Raw genomic sequence first — 13,603 nt, 5'->3', positions numbered from 1 at the left:
AAGAACTCAAGAAGTTAGACCACAGGGAAACAAATAACCCTATTAAAAAATGGGGCTCAGAGCTAAACAAAGAATTCACAGCTGAGGAATGCCGAATGGCGGAGAAACACCTAAAGAAATGTTCAACATCTTTAGTCATAAGGGAAATGCAAATTAAAACAACCCTGAGATTTCACCTCACACCAGTGAGAATGGCTAAGATCAAAAACTCAGGGGACAGCAGATGCTGGCGAGGATGTGGAGAAAGAGGAACACTCCTCCATTGTTGGTGGGATTGCAAACTGGTACAACCATTCTGGAAATCAGTCTGGAGGATCCTCAGAAAATTGGACATTGAACTGCCTGAGCATCCAGCTATACCTCTCTTGGGCATATACCCAAAAGATGCCCCAACATATAAAAAAGACACGTGCTCCACTATGTTCATTGCAGCCTTATTTATAATAGCCAGAAGCTGGAAAGAACCCAGATGCCCTTCAACAGAGGAATGGATACAGAAAATGTGGTACATCTACACAATGGAATATTACTCAGCTATCAAAAACAACGACTTTATGAAATTCTTAGGCAAATGGCTGGAACTGGAAAATATCATCCTGAGTGAGCTAACCCAAACACAGAAAGACATACATGGTATGCACTCACTGATAAGTGGCTATTAGCCCAAATGCTTGAATTACCCTAAATGCCTAGAACAAATGAAACTCAAGACAGATGATCAAAATGTGAATGGTTCACTCCTTCTTTAAAAGGGGAACAAGAATACCCTTGGCAGGGAAGAGAGAGGCAAAGATTAAAACAGAGACTGAAGGAACACCCATTCAGAGTCTGCCCCACATGTGGCCCATGCATATACAGCCATCCAATTAGACAAGATGGATGAAGCAAAGAAGTGCAGACCGACAGGAGCCGGATGTAGATCGCTCCTGAGAGACACAGCCAGAATACAGCAAATACAGAGGCGAATACCAGCAGCAAACCACTGAACTGAGAATAGGACCCCCGTTGAAGGAATCAGAGAAAGAACTGGAAGAGCTTGAAGGGGCTCGAGACCCCATATGTACAACAATGCCAAGCAACCAGAGCTTCCAGGGACTAAGCCACTACCTAAAGACTATACATGGACTGACCCTGGACTCTGACCTCATAGGTAGCAATGAATATCCTAGTAAGAGCACCAGTGGAAGGGGAAGCCCTGGGTCCTGCTAAGACTGAACCCCCAGTGAACTAGACTGTTGGGGGGAGGGGGACAATGGGGGGAGGGTGGGGAGGGGAACACCGATAAGAAAGGGGAGGGGGGAGGGGGATGTTTGCCCGGAAACTGGGAAAGGGAATAACACTCGAAATGTACATAAGAAATACTCAAGTTAATAATAAAAAAAAAAAAAAAAGAAAGAAACACTTGAATTCCCAAAGGAACTCAAAGTGCTCAGGTGTTGATGGAGCTCGCAGGAGTTCCCAACCTTGAATCATGATCCTTTGGGACCTGGTTCAGGCTCACTGCCTGTGGCTACTCCTGTGATTGGAGAATAGGCCCATTGGTTCGTGGTAAAGGATGTGGATGTCTTGAATTCTGTTTGCTCGCCAAACCTGATCTATTTTGAGTACACTAAGTTCATAGCAGGGGGTACAACAGCGTGCTTGGATTGATGATATTTTCCAATAAAACATTCCATGGAAAGCTGAACAAGATGAGTGAAAACTCAATACCGCCGCTATCATCGTGACTGAGGTCCAGCACCTGGGATCACAAATGTCACTGAGGGACTCACAAGGCCTCCATTCATCTTGCGAGACTTGGATCCAGTAAGAGAGCCTTCAGAATATTATTTGCATGCCTAAATCACCAGAAATCATGGCCTATATCAAGGCTTCACCTTTTGCTTTATTAATAACATGCTTTCCATTTGAGGAGATCATAGTCAGTATCTTGGAGGGTACCCCAACCAACTCCATCCTTCAATTATGTTCAGTAGGCTGTGAGGCAAATGTAAGTATAGCGGGGGCAGTATAGTTCCATAATGTACACTGGAATGTCAGGAAATGTGTTTCGGTCCCTGTCTGAGGCCTTCGCATAAATGATAACCCTTCTGTTTCATAAAACAGAGATACATAAAGGGAAGGTTACAGGCGACATGTGGAATGAGGCAGTAGCAATTCTCCAGAACTATGGGAATGTGTACACTTCCTGTGTGAAAACAAAGCTCTGGCTTCTTTTTTTTTTTTTTTTTTTTTTTGGTTCTTTTTTTTTCGGAGCTGGGGACCGAACCCAGGGCCTTGTGCTTCCTAGGTAAGCGCTCTACCACTGAGCTAAATCCCCAGCCCCAAAGCTCTGTCTTCTTGAAAGACTGATTGTGGCCATGGCAAATAGGTTGGAAAGAGACCCTTGAAATTTAAAGGGTTGGTATGTAACCTTCATGTCGGTGGTTTCTAGAAGTGCCTGCTTTCAAATGTCCCAGGATTCATATCACCTTCATGGATTTATGTAGGACACCCATTTTAATCCTAGTTTCTATGTTTATTGTTGGGACATTTTTTCTCAGTCTATCCAGCTAGTTTGCCAGCAATTCTTATGGATTGACTGAACCAAATTTGGTCTGGACATACATCTCATCCTCTTCTAGGATCTAAGAAAGTGAGCATGCAACTTTGTTTCTTACACAGAGTCCTACTACTAATTTTTATTTTGTTATAGCCATACAAGATAGGCATGGAGTGTCTGTGGGATTATCTTTCCTTTATGTTTTTTGATGTGGCCTCGCTGAAGGTTAACTTGGCATTTTGGCTATGTGTTTTGGGGCTGATGGTAAGTCCTGTAATCTTAGACAGTGTTCTTTTCTCCAAGCAAATATCAACAAGATATTGTGTTTCCAATTAATTGTGAAAGTGTGCTGCATGCTTAGGATCATGCTGTTTATAATTACATATGTCTCAGTGACGACAGGTTATGCTTGTGTTTGGTGACCTGAGAGAGTTTGAACAGACACTTTCTCTGTGGTGATCAATGTCAGATACCCCAGCAATAGCACTAACATGAATTTAGTAGCAGTCAAAACCTGAATAGGAGATATATGAGAATGGAGAGAGAAAGAGAAAAAGAACTATTTTTGCAGAGGATAAGCATGTGTGAGACAGAGGAAGACAGTGAGAGACCGAAAGAGAGGGAGAGAGAGAGAGAGAGGGAAAGAGAGAGAGAGAGAGAGAGAGAGAGAGAGAGAGAGAGAGAGAGAGGGAGAGGGAGAGAAGGGGGGCTGAAGTGGAAAAGAGGACACGGTGATATTAAAGCAGATATCTTGATTGACAGAAAAAAGGAAATCAAATAGAGAAAATGTGACTGAGAAACAGAGAAGCAGTGAGAGTCACTGCAATACAATTTCAGAGAAAAAGAGAAGCGAGATAATCACAGAGTACTTAAGTAGTCTTCTCATCTAATGTGGATGAGAATCTTATATGATATTTGAATCGGGTCTCATTGAAGACAGAGCAGGACTAATAGGTGTAGTAGGTCATGATTTTGGAGGGTGCTTCGATTGTGGCCAAAGGTATTAAGATTCTGGTGGTTTCCATGGGAAGAGTAAGGCCTGATTGTCTCTGGGATATCCAGCTGATCTAAGATTTACTTATTTTTGTAGGCACCTTCCATTGAGCCTTGTTAGTGATCTCATTCTGTTGTGTACCTCGTGCCAATTTCTTTGGATGGTTCTCAAGTGATGTACATACTACTGTACTTTTCAGGATCAGATATTGGCTTCGTCCCATTTTAAGAATTCCGTTGCTTGGTAACCTCCTGGAATTCGGTGATAGAATTGGGAAACTTATGTCCCCAAACAGTTCCTTGGAGGAAAAATATCTCTGATATGGATTATGAAGGCAAAGTTGTAGAGGAGGGAAGGTCATGATGGTGATATCTTTGAAAGGAGAGCACTTTATCAGTTTTATTTTTTTCTGGGTGAGGTAAGAGTGTCACTCAATGTTGTTTGCCACTGGCTTATTCTTCACTCCAGGGTTGTTCAGGAGCCTCTCAATTCAGAATTGTTTGTAGTGAAAACACATTTCCCTTATCCACGAATTCCTCCATGACATCCCAGGCTTCCATAATGTTATCTTACTGGTGAGGATATATCCTTTATTCATTTTGGGAAATTATTCCTTTTCTGGCTGAAGTCCCTGAGGCCAGTGAATAAAATAGTGGTCCAAATCATCCAGCTTCAGATCCATGAGGGTCTTCTGAAAGGTTTCCTTTAGCAGTTTTTTCTCAAAGCGTGTTGACCATAACTTGCTGACAGTGAAGAGATTCTTCCACCTCACATTCTTGTCCAACCTAATTCTCATTGTAATATGCATACAGTCAATATTATACCTGCTACCAATGGCAGCCTTCATAGCTTTTTTGAATTGGTTTGGTGAAGAATTCCACATGGCCAGGCCCATAATAGGCATCTTGGCTTTGTTCTGAGCTCCACGAAGATGAGCATGATTGCTGATAAAATCTTTCTGAGGTCAGATGTCTGAAGTCTAGATTTTATAAAAATTTTACAGCCAATGAAAGTAGGAAGTGGAAGACTTCCTAAAGTCTCATGTTACACACACCAGCCTCATTCACAGCTCTAATACAGATTCAATCTAAGTGTCCATAAACAGAATAATTATCAAATTTATAAATTAATAATCCTATTCAATTGGCTTTTATTTTTGTTATGATTATTTGCTTCTATTATTTACAATGGTTCATTATGTAACATCTCATGCAGAGTTGTAGTTTTTGACTGTTTCATTTGTATCAAAAGAAAACAATAATAGCTTATATTAATAGGACTTTAAAAATACTTATCTAATAATTTACAATAATTAATATGAAGAAGGTTGTCACCAATTGAATGTGTTCTTATACTATTTATGAATTCGGTTGGGCTATTTCTAACCTTGATTTGTCTTGGACTTATGATTATTTGGTGGATAGTATATTTTCCTTGTTAATATTTTGTATCAGGGAATTCAGAAACCATAAATTTGAAAAAAATAGTCATAATGGATATTTAAAGAAGTATCCAGTGATGGAGGCATATATGTGAATACTTAGTCTTCACCTAGGTGGTGCTGTTTGTGGATTCTTACTGGAGGTGGGATTTGAGAATTTTCAAACTCTCCATACACTCACTGTGCTTTCTTTAAATTATATTTAGATTTGAGGATATATCTCTTATATTCTTTCTCCAAATGCATGTTAGCATGTCTTGCCTACAGATATTGTCTCCATCTGAATCACAAGCCAAAATAAACTCCTTATTGCAATAGTTGATTTTGGTCATGATATTTTATCACAACAACAGAAGTTTAAAAAATATAATCATATACAGTATTCAGGTCTAACATGCTTAAAGATTTATAACAGACATTCATAGAATGTGTTTTTATATTTAGTCTAATGATCAGAAGTTTTTATCAGTGCTGTGTGTTTAGTTCATTCATCTTATATTCCTATGGCACTATGTGAGATACCAAATACTTATTGATGGCTTGAATGCCTGGTCCCTCTCAGTAGAAGAAAAAGTCAAACACACAGAAATAAAGAGAACCTCAACTATGTAACCTAGAAAATTGCTTCATGTAATATATGACGACATGCTCCAGATAATGCCAAAAATATTGAGAGTTCTACGCAATATGAACAATAAATATAAGTGTTACACATCTTTCCTCATACTTCTTTTCTGTTCTTAAGCTCTACAGAAATTTATCACTAAACACTGAGATGTAGCAGAGAACCTACAAAGGATAGATAGCCTCAATCTTTAAGGCTCAATGAGAATCACCACAAAGTAAGTAACCTGTCTGAAAATACTGATTGTTTCAGAATACCTCAGTACTCCTTTAATTATAGATGCTGCCTGTAGAAGGCAGCTATTAGGCTGACCATGAAGTATATAACTTGGCTATTTGTCTTCAGATATATTATACTCAAGATCAAATTTATAAATGTGATTATTAACAATGTGTACTGACAAAATAAATCTCCTTGGAATTTGAAGATATCTATTATGTCACAATTTAATTTAAACATTTTTTCTTAACTTCATAAAATAGTTGCTGACTTTTCTCATTAGAGCTAGCTTCTTTGATCTGAAAAATCACAATGATAAACTCTAGAGGTAACTCTCACTCTTTGTAATATTTACCTCATATTAATTCTATTTTTGCATTCAATATTCAAGGATGTGCTTGCTACTGTTTATACTTTGCTGATTCAAATACTGTAGCTTTCACTGTTATGGTAAATTCTACAAAGGTGCAATTTTATTCTCTTTTGTAATTTTAGGACATTTTATTCTTCCTGAAGATGCCTTCTATGATAACTTTGCATGGAGAAGCTGGGCTATTCTGAGATGTCGGTTGCCTGAACAATTCTTAGGCCTCAGAAGGATGGCTAGACAACATCTTTATAATAAAGAGTTGAGTCATGGTAAGAGGGATCAGTGTCTTTCCTTGTGCACTGTTTCCCAACACAATCATTCTAATTGCATATCCATATTTTATTGTGTGTTCATACTTTGCCTAAATGCTGTGAGCACTTTGAACAGAATGTCATGTAGCATACCCTTTTGTAGTGTCTAAAAATTGTCAGCTTGTCAAGCTAATGAAACTTCAATATTGTGATCAATATTAGGTAGTTTTCATTTATTGTACTATAATAGCTTTTTAAGCTTTTTATATCTTAATATAACAACAAATTAATGAATATGTTAATTCTTAAATTTTAAGGCAACTTGATTTTGTCCTTATGAATACTGGTATTTCTTGTTATCAATGGAATCTTAACCATTCCATTGATGATTTAATTTATCTGACCCATCATTTTAGAAAACATTTGATGTGGTGAATTATATAGACAAATGTACTAACTTTGGAAGAACATATTGGAAGATGAGTTAACATGGAGGCACATATGAACTTTTCCATTCTGCAGGTAGCAAACTAAAATACATGCTTCTATTTGTCTTATCAATTTATATATTTATTCTGTTGCCATAGATCAGCAAGGACAAAGCACTTACATTTATGAATTTTTTCTCAGAACAAGATGTGATATTGCATCAAATATCTGGCATATTTCTTGATATATATCAACAGGGACTGATGGGAATTCTTAAGTTGATAAAATTGTATCTTTAAGTAATTAAAATTTTATTATCCTTATAAGTATTACAAAATAATCACAAAGAAACTGTCTATGCTAGCCATCCAAAAATTTAGATCACTGATGTTTGAGAATGATCTCCTTGCCCAATAGTGCTTGTTTAATGGGTTCCAAATCAATATGTTCTTGAGTGATTAGGTGCTAGCACTTTTCAGGTCCTTTGAAAACAAATAACCAAAACACCAAAACCAAAACCAAATCAAAAGAAACAAACATACACACACACACACACACACACACACACACACACACCAGTGTTGGCTATAATTGATATTATGAAATCAATTCTTTATGATAGGATCAACACTAAAAACTGAGAAGTAGAAGAGAACCTACTAAGGATAGATAACCTCAATCTTTAAGGCTCAATGAGAATCACCACAAAGTAAGCAATCTGTCTGAAAATACTGATTTTGTTTCACAGTACCTCAGTACTCCTTTAATTATAGATGCTGCCTCTGGAAGGCAGCTATTAGGCTGACCATGAAGTATATAACTTGGTTATTTGTCTTCGGTAATATGTAGATGAAGTATTTAGGCAATCTCTCTGCATTTTCTAGATCCACAGATGATTCAGCAGATATTGTATTTTAAATCTATGCAAGGCATCAATAGTCTGTTGTACTTCTGGTAGGTGTAGTAGCTATGTGGGCAATAACCAACATGTTTACGGAAAGACGCTGGGGATGTATATGAGGTGATAGCCCTGTACTTAAATATTTGGTTGTATACAGACAGCATAAATCCCTAACCAAGCTTCACATAGATGTGGTTAGCTATAGAGAATTTTTGGTTTGTTGTCATAATGGGTATACCCAATTTGGGAAGTTCTAACTAGATTCAAATTTTCTATATTAGTGAGACAGGTCTGAGTTCATTGTCTTTTTGAGTTACTGAATGAACTTTTAATTAATTTTACCACAAATTTACTAACATATATAAGGTTACTGTTTGTGACATCAGCTCCATATACATTTCTCATTATATAGTAAACTTTAAACACTTTAACTTATAGTTAAATGTGTAAGAAAGTTATTGAGTTACTTGCTGGATAAATTATTCTACCAAAGAGGGAAAGATAAATGCTTTTTAAGTAAGTTAGAAACATAATTTTTAGTGATACTCAGGTGATCCACTGATCTTTGGGAAGGTTTATGAGATGAAGAACTTTAAAATATATACAAGAATATATAGAGATATTTATGTCTTCAGTGTTGTAGAATTATGGAGCAACTTGCAAACAAAATCAAAATTAAAGAAATAGAATTAAGTTTACAGATTTCATTTATGTTTCTCTGTGACATTGGAAATGGTGTTTCTTTTTGTTTTTCTATTCAGCAAATGACCTACTATAGGAATCTCTTCAGGTAATAACTACTAGTAGGAAATACCTGAAAGAAGACTCTTCAGACTAATATCTCATCACCATATATTATCCTAAAGCATATTCTGAAGGTATGAACATTAGTAACTTTCCTATTACTGGGATAAAACATTACTGAGAAAATTTATTAATACATGAAAGTATTTATTTGGGTATATCCTTCTGGAGAGTTACATTTTATTGTGGCAGAGGAAGAGCATGGCAGCAGGAACATATAAGAACTCACATCTTAATCCACAATCAAGAAAAAGAGAGCACACTGGAAATAGCATGAATCTTTTGAAACTTCAAAAGGTACTGAGAGTATCACACATCTTCCAATAATCCACATCTAGTACTTTCCTAATAGTTTTACTATCTTGGGAACAAGTTTTGACACAGAAGACTATGAGATCCATTCTTTTTAAAAGCACTCAATATGTTCTCTGGCATTTATATAGGTACACAGCCGTATCATGACACAAAAATGCATTCAGTTCAATTTCAAGGTTTCCCATATTTTATTCTTGGCACCATTTTAAAGGCTAAAGTCTCTTCTTAGTCATAAGAATTTTTTTTATTTACAACCCACTACAAAATAAAAAAGCACATTACATACTTGAAATTCACACTGTCATTGATTATACATTGTCATTCCAAAAGGAATAGATCATAGCAAAATGAAGAAATAATGGAACAAAGCAAAATGAAAACACAGCAGGGCAAATTCAGTATCCTATAACCCGTGTCTGATATTAGAAGTCTTAGATGTCTCTAACTTTCCATATTTCCTAATAAGAACATGTGTTTCTCCTGCTGGTTACCTTTCATGTCTTCAGTTCTATTTGACAGATATCCAAAAGATGTGGCATGTATAATACCTTGGGTCTCCAACACAATTCAGGCTTCATTTTTACAGCTTTCTGCACTTGTTTCTCAGGGCTTATTTTCCTCTTGTATCCTTCATGTAGAACCTTCCCTAGCACATTTTGCCTGAACTCACAAGCTCTCTTAACAACAGGAAAATTCTACACCCTCTTATTGAGCATCTGTCATAGCTGTAAAACCATTACCAAACAGGTGAAATTTAAAATTTTGAATGTGCACTTAGAAAGGATTACATTTGCAACCAATTTCCTTCGTTTTTGTTTTTTAGTATGAGCACATTCATTTTCACAAGTCGGAAGCACAGCTGATTGATGTTAGGCCCTAAGGGCATCATTTCTTTTCAGTCCATTTTGAATCATGTTTCTCCTGATTTTTTTTTTATCAGTTTCAGCACAAGTCTTGGTTCTAATATTAAATTTCCCAGAGCTCTTGTCTCTTTCAACTTTTTTCAAAAATTTCTAGATTTTTTGCCAAATTTGATTTTTTTCTATTTTATACTTGCATTATAGTGATCAATAACAGCCACATGAGATTATCAATATTGATTTTTCTTCAAAACCTTCCATGAAAGTAGTCCATTATGTTCGATTATGCCCATTTCTTAGGGAAAATGCAGAAGGCAGCCATTTTTATGTCAAAAATATCACAAGATTGTCTATATCAGAAATGCTAATATTGTTTCCATATAAAATTTCTTGAGGCAGGTCTCTATAGTACACAGTTCCATTTACACTACTCTGCTGTAATCTCCTACTTGCATATTAAACTATTCTTATAGCATTCCACCAATTTTCAAGTTCAAAGTTTTAAATTCTTCTAGAGTCCCACAAAATTACTAGTTGGTTCTTCACAGAAATACAACACTACCTTTACTAGTTCTGTATTACTTAATTATTATGCTGTAATAAAGCACCATGACTAGGGAAGCTTAGGAAAGAAGACATTAATTGGGCCTATTGTTCTAGAGGACTAGAGTCTATGATGACAGAATTATGCATGGCAGCAAGAGCATCTGTGATCTTATATCTTGATGTACAAGCAAAAAACAGAAAGAACACTGATAATGATATAAGTATTAAAAAGTTTATTATTAAAAGCTCACTATTCAAACAAATGAGCCTATGGGGTATTATAATTCAAACCACCATAGTAAGGTTTTTAATAAATGTAGTCTTGTAATTCAAATCACCGTTATTGAATTTTTATTTGCATACAAAATGTAATTTTAATTCACTGAAATCAGTAATGTTCTGTTATATTCTAGATGATTTTATTGGCCAAACGTTATAACAGGCTATTGTTATACTTAAAAAAAATCTTTATAGTGTTCTACTTATCAGTTTCTATTTTGTCACTATAAAATATTTCATTGTATGTTTCTAGTAGACTAAACTTCTCTGGATCATTGTTTATATTATATGTCTAGAAAATTATTTATGCAATAAATAAGTAAATAAATATTTGCTTATTCATGTAAATTTATTTTAGTCCAATAAAGTAGAAAATAGAAACCTGACAAGTAATTTTATCTGAAAAAATAGTGGCCTAAAATTTAAGCCATAAAATAATGAATGCAACAACAAAGCATAGAATCTATTGTTCCTGGATGCAAGTGGTTACCTTTTAACTTGCAAAAAAGGTATGGAACAAAAGGAAAGAAAGAAAGAAGAAAGAAAGAGAAAAAGGAGAAAAGGAAGAGGAAGAAACAAACAAAAAGAAATAAGAAGAGGAGGAGAAAAAGAGAAAGAAACAGAAGCAAGAGAAATGAAATAGGAAGAAGCAGACAAGACAAAAGAAGGAGAAGGAGAAGGAAGAACATTGAAAAATGAAAGAAAGGAAGGAAGGAAGGGAGGCAGGAAGATAGAAAGGAAGGGATGAAGGAAGGAAGGAAGGAAGGAAGACTTTTACAGGAAAGTAAAAACACCACCACCCTGATTATGATAGGAAGTCATATTCATTCTTTTTTCTGGCGATTGTATGAATCCATGCTTCTGTCAAAGTGACTTTCTCTATGTAGTATAACAAGATATATCCTAACACAGGTAAATGTACAGTATTTTCCAACCCTCTTCCTCTTTAGAAGATGTGTTCCTAAAGTCTGCCATTATTTCCTCTGTGTCCTGGCAGATGATATCTACAGTGATGAGTTGGAGTCATAGATGGTGCCACTTCTTCAACCAGCTATATCACCAAAACAATCTTCATTATACATGATGATGCCTCTTTCCTGTGTAGCAGCAGACACCACCTTCAGATAAGAAATGCTTAAGTGAGAAATGCTCATTTTGGGATATCATCGGTGAAACTATAATTTGGGCATGGTGCCTGTTTCCCTTGCTGCCACTTGACTCAATCCCAGAAGCTTAATAGATGAAATAGTAATGTACAAGGAGCTCAAAATGGTGGAAGTAATTAGTGCTTCTATAAATATAGATTAATGATTTAAAATATGATATATTAAAAAGAAAATGCATGACTAAAAAAACCTGAATGCATACTTATATGATTAATACATAAATCATGTACCTTCTCTTTGGAAAATTATCCCCATGGTTTCTCTCTGTTAAGGGAAGGTATATATGCTTTTAAGCAAAAAAATATACACGACATACACATACTGTCTGGTGGGGGACATCTAGTAGTAAGGGCATATTGTTATGCAAATTTCTACTTTTGTTTGAGTCTTTTTATGAGGTTTTGCTATTTCAGTATTCATATTCATACCTATGTCATTTGTTGAGTGACTATATGACTGTTTTTAGATGAAATAGAATGAAATATTTTAAACATTGCTATACATTGGCAGTTATATAGGTACCAATTCTCTGTGCAATACACTTCCATACATAACATTTCTGCATTTGTCTCCTCTATCAGAGTAAATTTACCTAGAACTTAAATTATTGAAATTAAGTATATTAATGCTTCAAGTTTTAAAATTATCATTTCTTTCACAATGTACTTGAAGAGATTTCCCCTTAGAGCCAATGAGTTATATTGCCAAATTCTTCAAAATACCATTATGGTGGATTTTACGAGTGATTCAGGTCCTTTCCAGTGTGTTAGCCGGAATTGTTGTTATGAATTGTATTTATTTTATTTTTGAGTTTGATCATTTTCATGTTTATAAGCCATCTGTATTATTTTAATTTCTTATTTATGTAAAAGCCTGGGAGTATGGTGAAGATTTAGTCTAAAGTTCTTTTACTGTTGACAAAAGATAAGATTTTGGATTGTCAAACATTACATGTTTGTCACACTTTTAAACTTTGTTTTGTTATCAGAATGTATATTACTGTTACATGTCTAAGTATAACCATGTTTGTTTTTATGACTTCTAAGTTTCATGTCATTTTTTTTGAAAAAAATATACTGAGCCCATAAATCCTTTCACCTATGTTAATCGTAATTATTTTGTGTTTTTTAAAGTGAAATTCTTGCATCATGAAAAGAATTTTATTTTGAAATCTTAGAATTGCCAAGTTATTTGCCATTATTTATAATTATTTGCTAGTAATTGCCCATTTATCTGTAATGCCATCATGCATATGTGCTGTATTCTCATCCATGGATGGCTCCATTTTTGTTGTGTGGATATGTGTGTCTCTTCTGCCTTATGTCTCATGTGTCTTCTTGTTGGAAGAAATTACAGTTTAGACTGTAATTTCATCAACCTTAATAAATCAATCTGGGAAAAACTTGTTTTAAATGATATTGTCTTTGTAAATCAAGCCAAAGTATGTCTCTTTTATTAAATATTCAATTATTATTGATATTTTCACTATAACCTTGGTCTTCTCTCTCTTTTTTGCTTCTTTTTTATTTCTGCATTTGACGGGATTATTTTTTTTTTTAGATTTTGTTTTGGGATATGGGTTAAGTGGCTATCTTATTTCTTTTCATTGATTATGGAATGTACAATTTTATAAATACTGATTTTTCTCCTCATCCAATTGATAATGTCTTTGGTTATATTGATAAAAATCCAAAAACTGGTCTTCTCAGCACACATTAGCTATTGTGGAAGCATTATTCATCCTTGATTTAAGTGGCATTCACCAAAAATGCTTTGTGAGTATGAGTAGCACATCGCTACTTGTCTGTTTCCAAAAAGACCACCTTAAAGAGCGATGATCAAGCAAAGTTGAATTAACTAT

The 13,603-nt window shown here is 35.1% G+C and overlaps 1 long non-coding RNA gene, 1 other non-coding gene and 1 pseudogene across 2 annotated transcripts in view; 2 read left to right on the top strand and 1 right to left on the bottom strand.

The window, feature by feature from the left end:
• LOC134483347 (uncharacterized) overlaps positions 1-13,233 on the top strand; it is an 83,242-nt gene extending 70,009 nt beyond the window's left edge. Inside the window, exons 26-29 of the long non-coding RNA XR_015646412.1 lie at positions 5,723-5,819; positions 6,317-6,460; positions 8,534-8,650; positions 11,574-13,233. This is a non-coding gene — a long non-coding RNA (uncharacterized LOC134483347). The remainder of the gene's footprint in view (positions 1-5,722; positions 5,820-6,316; positions 6,461-8,533; positions 8,651-11,573) is intronic.
• Positions 1,644-1,736, top strand: LOC148007500 (small nucleolar RNA SNORD116). The gene has a single exon (XR_015655672.1). It is a non-coding gene; the product is annotated as a small nucleolar RNA SNORD116 (small nucleolar RNA).
• LOC134484777 (aldose reductase-related protein 2-like) lies at positions 3,610-5,373 on the bottom strand (annotated as a pseudogene).
• Positions 13,234-13,603: the final 370 nt, after the last annotated feature.

This window comes from Rattus norvegicus, chromosome 1 (assembly GCF_021556685.1).
Source record: "Rattus norvegicus strain SHRSP/BbbUtx chromosome 1, alternate assembly SHRSP_T2T, whole genome shotgun sequence".
NCBI classification, from domain to species: domain Eukaryota; kingdom Metazoa; phylum Chordata; class Mammalia; order Rodentia; family Muridae; genus Rattus; species Rattus norvegicus.
The sequence above is the reverse complement of the archived record's forward strand: the minus strand, read 5'-3'. Positions and strand labels throughout refer to the sequence as shown.